Raw genomic sequence first — 8,775 nt, 5'->3', positions numbered from 1 at the left:
CATCTGAATTAAGCAAACTCTCTGCTACAACATTTCACCAGCCGAGACCCATCTGCCTTACCAGGCTTGAGCCTGCTGTGACCACTTACTGTCTGGTAAATAAAACTATGTTCCTCGCCGCAGGCTTGATCTAGTGGGTGAATTCATAAATCCCCAAATTTACCACTGAAAACTGTCATCATCATACAACTTCTCTCCACAGCTGTACCTGGGAAATCAGATTTGTTTTATGGACTTGTGAAGACCTGACTTTATGTAGTACATTGTATAAAAGTGAGTGTTGTGATGTTTAATAACACCTGACTCTTAGTTTGGTTAAAAATTAGTTAAAGTCAAGTTCTGACATTCTGATCTGATCTAACCTTTTCTCAATTCTACATACAAACCAGGTTTTGGGAACGTACTGCTTCCACACTGGAAAAGTGACAAAATCAATTATACTCCAGTACTGATTAACTCTACTATCCCTTAAGGCAATACTCGAGGGAAACAGAGGAGCTACGAGAAGACTACTGAGAGTCTTTATTAAACTTTCTTGTTGTTGATGTTGTCTTCACTCTCACTAAACCCCACTATAATTACAAACATGTAAGGGAAAACACAAACAGCCAATCACAGGTACCCCACATGGTATCTCCGTCAATGCCGTTTTCCAGTAATAATTGTTTGTGGGTTTGTCACTATGAGCAACCTCCTTCACATGCACATAATCATTTGATCCATTGTTCATAGAAAATATTGATTATAGCAGCGTTAATTATTTTAGTCGATATTTTGCTCACATGTTGCATATTCCAAAAATGAAAGTGCTTCATCAAATTACTACAAACAGACACACAGCAAACCTGGGGCCTGGTAGTTTTCCAGCACAGGTGCACTAGTTGGTTTCTGTGCAAATATTAAAGCTGCTATGCTGCTGTGTGGACTATTCTTAATGTGCACACACTGCAGCCTGAGTCATCTGTGATATATTTTCTGTTAAACTCTCCAAGGCCAGGGCCACAAGGGCATAAATGGGGTCAAATTATTAGTGGTGGTGGCATCAATGTCCATTTCTCCGACAGAGAGAGAAAGGCAATGGAGAGAATAGAAGTGAGTGAAAAAGTTAGCTGACTGTTTACTTTGATTTCACTTACGTTCTGAGAAAGAAACCCACATTTCTGAATGTTTTATTCCCCACACTGAATTTGTTCCCTACCTTTGACAAGCTTAATGCAAACACCTGCAAACCACAATCGATTTTTTCATTCTGAATTTTATATTAAAGTCTCTCAAGTATAACTACAATGCATGATTGCTTGCTGTGCATGCACTAACTTGCAAATGTACAGCACCAGTTTACAGCACAGCTAGAATAAAGACAACAGAAATGCACAAAGCATATGCACACACAGTAGATCGAGTGACACCAGTTAGTGCCAGTATGTCCATAGCACTGACTATTTATCCCTACTAAGATAAGAACCTGTTATTCTTAATAATGTCACTGACTGACAAAGATGAATCTGCAATTAAACACAAGTGCAAATGGCAGCTCATAGGAAAATAACACTGGAAATAATGACATGAAACCCACTTATACATTGTGATCATCCTACCATATTGTAGGATGTCATTGTTGGAAAGCTGGCAATAATTAGGAGATCTATATGCTTTACCCCTCTCAAAATGGATTTTCTATTTTAACCAGACAGTAGATGTTTCATTGCTCTCCATGACCTTTCAATCTGCTAATACCATATAATGGCTTTATGTTGCTTTCACATCCATATTATTCATTGTGAACCAAGAAAACATACAGTAACACACAACTAACCTGCACATGCACATATGTATTGTGCATAGATATAGTGTTGGAGGGCGTATTATATATCCTAGTAGCAGTAGCAGTAACACACTGTAAAAATACATCATTACGAGTAAAAGTAATGTGCAGGTAGAGCCAGATATTTCCATCAGGAGCTGAAGGAGAGCAAAAACGGGTAAAAGAAGAGTTAATATTGGACATTTGTCAGGTGGCAAGACACACGACTCCAAATTAATGCTAATGTTGTTCTGTGTCTGCTGGATGTGTAAATAGGCAACTGTTCGCTAACAAATACACCATATCAACTAATCCATTAATGCTGCTTTGAATTTGAACATTCTATGAAAATTATTAGTTATAGCCAATAGCCAATGATGAACTAATGATGACCTATGATTTACAATAGATTTACGATATATCTGCTGTTTTATAGCACTTTATTGTTGTAGTTGGTCAAGGTGGAGCTAATTTTCTAAACTGTTGAGTAGTTAATCTATAACAATATCATACTTTATAAGTGCATCATATGTTTTGTACATAAAATATTTATTTTTAAAGCAACTAGTAACTATAGCTGTCTATTTTTATCTGAAATGTAATGGAGTATAAGTATATAGTGGCATGACATGGAAATAGTCAAGTAAAGCACAAGTATCTTATATTATGTCAAAAGTTATTCCCTGTAAAGGGAAAATTGTTTTTATGTTAATAAAGTTTCACCATCTTTCACTCGTTCACCACCTATCTTTGTTATTTGACAAGCTCCCTTTGAGTATTTATTGTTTGAAGTATAGAGGGCGACTGCTGACAGCACCATAGAGGACAGATTAAAAAAAGCTGGCTACAAGAAATAATCAGTGAGGAAATGACGAGCAAAACCTTTTGGCTAAAGAGAACAGAAGCTGGATGTGGGTTCATGTGTGAATCAGTGCGAGAGAGAATAAATGGAATGAACACTAATGACAAAAAATGAAGAAAAAAAAACTGTCCTAACATTTGTGAGCGATAAAATCCACATTTAGACAGGGAATTCATGAAACTCTCTCTCTTTCACACACATACACACAGACACACACACACCCCTCTGCTAATGTTAGAGGCCTTTTATGTGAGATAGGTCAATCTATCAGACAAGGCTTTTCATATTTCTCTGATTTATTTTTCCCTTTCATACTCAAAGACAGGCTGGAGTATTTAAAGCAACAAAACCAGCATATGTTTTTGATGCTGGACTGATACTGATGCTTCTTATAAATATAGCAATATCAAAATAAATATGAGCTGCAAATATAGAAGCAAATGAATCTGTTGTCATCAATAATTGCTTTCTAGTTTCTAGTGAAATTGATACCTATAATATCATATTGTGATAATTTTGTGCTATTTATAGGTGGATAAACTTGAGCACCTCCTACACTACACTATCAAGTATGTGCTTGTGTGGGATTCTTTGTTTTGCTTTTGACTCAAATTGACTTTATAATTATCTAGTATATCACCTAATTAGAAAACAGTGAAGCAAAAAGCATTGCACCTTGCACCTTGATGTGTAGCCACAGGCCATTGGCTTCTATTATGTGTAATCACATTGTGATGTCCTGATACGGAATAATTGATTCTCTACAGGCATGACTGCTCTGTGTGGGTTCATGGTGCTGGAGGTTGAACGAGAAGGTGAAAATGCACTAAATCTGATGTATAAACAAACCAATCAATGTCAGACATGAAACATGAACAATTGCTAAAAAATTCTTGAATCTTTCTGTTCTTACCATCTTTTACTGTCATGCTTCAGAAGATGTGAGGTTCATATTTGAGCCAAACTATTATTTTTAATGTATATTTGTATAGGGACAAGTATATAGCACGATATGCCACATACCACATTTGAAAAAGGTCTTAAACACTGTATATGCTATAATTTTAAAGAAAAAGTGACGGATGATGGATTAATTTAGGTTTCAAATGCATAAATAATCTTTCACAGATGATAATTTTGTTGTCAGTGTGTGCTTCATAACAACTGTACAAGGCTAACAGTCTTTAGCCACGCTAGTCGCTCTGTAAGACTGTACTTAGGCAATGCTTTGAGCTAAATGCTAACGCCAGCATGCTAACATGCTCACAATGACAATGCTAGCATGCCGATGTTTAGCAGGTAGATGGTTTACAATGTTCACCATCTTAGTTTAGTGTGTTAGCATGCTACCATTTGCTAATTATTAGGCTACTAAACAAAAGTACAGCTGACGCTGTTTTGATTGTTCTAAGTTTTGCAGGCATTTGGTCATAAACCAAAGTATGGGACAAACCTAAATTTTGACTTGACCTGATGATGAACCTGAATGTCTTGTCTTGCGAACCATGAATGTGTGTATATTTAATGGTAATCTTGTAGAGGTTGAGATATTTCACAGGAAAACAAAAAAACATTGACGCTGGTGTAGCCCAGTGGTAAATTCAGGTATTATAGTGTAAGGGAAACTGGGTGGGTTATGATTGATCCCTCTTATTCTCAAAACCCAGTGACACACTGGTATCAGGCGATCACTACAGACAGTAGGATTCATTCTGGCAATCTGTTCAGTAGTTGCTGCGATTTTTCGGTCTGGACAGACAGACTTTGTCATCCTAAGAGTCACACCGCTAGCATGGCCAAGACACACACACACACACACACAGTCATGTTTCCATCACTTCAGTGGACATTACATTGACTTACATTAATTTCCTAGATACTTACCCTAACCTTAACCTAAACCTAACCTTAAACCACAGACTGTGTATAAAGATCGATGACGCGTCTCCACTTCCTCCCACTGTACAAAAATGAAGCCAAAATATCCTGGATACGGGAGCTGCGATCTTGTGCTGGTGACATCATTTGGAGCCAGAGTCTGCATAGTAGTGATCAGGGTTGGAGAAACCATCTTTGGGAAAAATTTATTTGACGTGTGCTTTCAGTTTTTAGTTTGGCCCATGTCCCATCCGCTAACATGGAGGGTGCGGGGTTTATGACCTATACTGCAGCCAGCCACCAGGGGGTGATTAAGATATTTTGGCTTCACTTTTGGGGAGCTGTCATGTCGTCCATCTTATATACAGTATGCCTCAAACCAAGCCTTCACCCTAAAATTTAATGTTTTACATTATGAAGAATTAAGCCCCAAAAGGAAGGCAAGTCCCCACAAGTTGACTATTGATTGTGTATGTCCCCACAACATGAGTAATACATGTCCACATAAACACACACACACACAGAAACACAGAAACAACACACATTGCAGTTCTTGAACTGGCCTATGTTTGATTTCTCAAAAAACATAAATTTAAGAGAACACACTCATGTCATGCTTGGAAGTCTGAACCATATTTTAAAAAATTATTTCCAGCCTTCAGATGATGTAGAACTATCACCACTTATCATTACTTCCAGTCTCTCTCTTTTCTCTGACAAGGAAGGTAATGAGAAAAAGTATGAAATTATCATCAGTGTGTCGAGAGAAAAGGGAGAGGGAGGAGAATCTTAGGATACAAATAGCACAAATTTAATTTGTTGAGGTTTCAGATAATCTCTCCTGCTGTTTCTTCCACTTTGGTGTGTGTGAGTGAGCCTGAAGATATACTGTCATGAAGCTCTCAACACTCTTCTGTGCTGAAGTGGGCTGATGATAAATGAACCCACTGTTGGCCAGTACAAGCAGTACATTACTCAGAAATAAAGCAACACACACACACACACATACAGTAATTAAATTTTTTTTTATTAGTAATTGTTAGATGCACACATGGACTTGAAACACTGTAAAACCATGCCAAGATGTAAAGGACAAAATGTAGAGACCTTTTCAGAATTTCCTTTGAGACTTCTTAAAGCTGCAACAATCAGTATTTTAATATTAACAATGGGTCAAATGAGTAGGTAATGTGAAAGGGGTTGCTCATAGTGTTGAAATATAATCCAACTCTGCAGTTCCCCTCAGCGCTACGGAGTATTTTAGCATCTATCAGCTCATTGATTTGGCTTTAATGCCCACAACTTTACTGTTTTGGTTCAGTCTCATCGCTCTTATCAACACTTTCTCCAACAGCACGGAGCTTTTTTTCCAGCAGTAAGGCTCTAATAATCCTACCTTCCCAGCACCAGACACAGGCAGACAGACAGAGTTAGCGACTAGCTGGTGAACGTACAGGAGAGTGAATATTGGACTTATATTTGTCGGCTGGTCAGGCACACGACTCTAAATGAGTTCTAATGTCGCTCTGTGTCTGCTGGATGCGTAAATAGGCACCTGTTTGCCGACAGGTTTGCCATATCAAGTTCACAGGGTGATATTATAGAGTACAGTCTAGACCTGTTTTATGTGAAAAGGGCCCTGAGATAACTTCTTTTATGATTTGGCGCTAGAGAAATACAATTTAAATGAAAACTGAACTGAATAATATGTCAGTGTTTTGTTTACAGCTTGTTCCGCTAAATGTAAATGTATTAATACTACTTTAAGAATCTTCACTCCTCTGCACTCTTGGTAAAATAATCTAAAAAATAACCTCCTCTCTAATGGCATCAAAAATCAAATGTGTTATTTTCTGGTTGATATTTTATTGTTGTTAATTTTACAACCGTTTAGTATTTGGACATTAGGGCAAGATCGAGCATGTGAAAATATGGAGTTACTTTAACTGATTTTAGTTTTCTAACAGGACTGGAAATTCACACGGAATAATGAATTTCTTACAAAGCTTCAACTCTCCATTTTTGCTCTTGTTAATACCCATCCCTTAAAACCAGGAAGCCCTTTTCCTCCAGACCTCACTCCAAACTGTGTTTAATGACCTACCTAGGAGATACAAAATGTAAGTGGGAAGATGGATTTTTCATTTGTATAACAATATTTGATTATGTCTTGTACCCTGCTGTCTGACATGTACGTCAGCAAAGAAAAAATTACTGATCGAGATAATAAAGGCAACAATATTGATGTAAGTAGGAAGAATAATGATCTTAATTTATCATTTTGAGTTATTCCTCTGTGTCCTATGTGCTGGGATTTGTAATACTTTTTTCTTGTACAGACAAAATCATCCATCCACGTATTGATTAATTTCAAATAAGTTGTTGAAACAGCTGCTGGATCCTTGTGTTTTTATGTACATCCAATTCCAGATGTGCTGTGAACCAGTGGCATCATCATTATTCTTTCATTAAGGCTTTTTCATTGCCTTTGTAAGGACTGTGATCATGGCATGTGTCTCTTTTGCAAACAAGTAATGATGTGCTCACTCTCATGTGAAGTTAAACCACATAGGCAACTGTTGTGCTGAAGGTATTCATTGTGGAAGAAGGAGGGGAAGGAAAGAGAAAATCAATAGGGCAAAAGTATTGATTATTGAACGAGGGGTCTCTCCCACGTAACACACTCCTCTTCCCTGTTGTGAGACACTGAGACATGCCAGCCTCTATCTGACTTGCACCTAATCCAGTCAAAGCTATCAGATCTGCAAAGGTCATGGAAGAAATAGTCATTTCCCACATAGTATCACACAGATCACAGAGCACAGCAGAAGCAATTTTTGAGGCTTCACTGATTACCCAGGATAGTCCTTGCAAGTCTGCATTTTAAGTGCAGTAACATTAGCATTCAGTGTAAAGCTCCACACTGCAAGACAGAAGAGAGTAATGTAAATTACAGTAGAGGAAGAAAAGATGTACATCACGTTGTATCAGTGTATTACATCTTGCAGTAAAATTGCTTGTCAAATACCTCATATTGTCTTACCCACTGCTAGAGTTAGACTGAAATATCAGTTTGCCAACGTGCCCGACCAATATAGGTGGTACAGTAATCACTACAGCTGAATGTTAAAAATCATACAGAAATACCTTAAGAAGCAGTTATTCAAGTTGCTGCTAGCTCCACAGTTTAACATAACTTTGTATGTGATACCACCTCCCTCATCACCACTGTTTGAACAAACATACCACCAGGTTGTTGCTGTAAATGGGTAGACCTGTCATACCAGGAGAAAAACAAAGCAATATCTTGAAAAAGTAAAGGTCATAAATTGACAATGATTCAGACAACATACAGTCAGCCTACTGTGAATATCTGGAATGGGGCCAGAAATTGAGTTTCTTGACACGTGTATATACATACATATGAAGCTTGACATCAAGGAAATAAAGTTAGAGCAAACAAAGCCTTAAGCCATAGACGTGTGGTGTTTTAAAGCAGGATTTGTCAGTCTGATCAAAATACAGAATGCTGACATCACAGGCATAAAGCTAAAGTGTGCATACCCTCAATGGAAGTGAAAACTGTTTCAGTAGTAAGGAGGTTATGTTTGGGTTCATGTTTTCTTGATAAGCTCGACAACTTTTCCACCTCAGCTAAGGCTCCACCATGTTGCCTGAATGTGGCTTTCCTTTACCCCAATAACAATAATGCGTCAGGGGGTGTCGCAGTAGCTGAATGGTTAAGCAGCATAGCATATAACCGCAATGTCTCTTGTTCGATCCTGGTCGGGGCGCTTTGTTGCATGTCATATCCCTAATTTCATATCTGTCTCAATACTCAGCAGCTGTCCAGTAAAGGCAAACAAACTGCAAACATCTGCTAATCCTGCACACTCTGCATCTACTTCAAATGTGCTGGAAATTGACCGGAAAATATTTTTTGTAGATCGCCCTGCTGATTCTGATTTGCTGCTTGTGTTATGCCAACACAGTTTGTTCAAGTAACAGGCAAGTTGGCCCCCAAAATCATTCTACATCAGGGGCAGAGCATGGCAGATAATGCTCCTTGCAGAACTTTATGGATGGCGTCAGGTCACAAACAATATATCCAGGTTTGTCTACCGTGTCTGATAACAATTCCTCTTCCTGGCTTAGTTGAGGTGAAGAGACAAACAGTATAAACACACAGAGTAACACGCATATTAAACAATCGATGCCTCATTTTTGTGCA

The sequence above is a fragment of the Siniperca chuatsi genome, linkage group LG3, assembly GCF_020085105.1.
Source record: "Siniperca chuatsi isolate FFG_IHB_CAS linkage group LG3, ASM2008510v1, whole genome shotgun sequence".
Classification (NCBI taxonomy): domain Eukaryota; kingdom Metazoa; phylum Chordata; class Actinopteri; order Centrarchiformes; family Sinipercidae; genus Siniperca; species Siniperca chuatsi.
Note: the sequence above shows the minus strand (reverse complement) of the source record.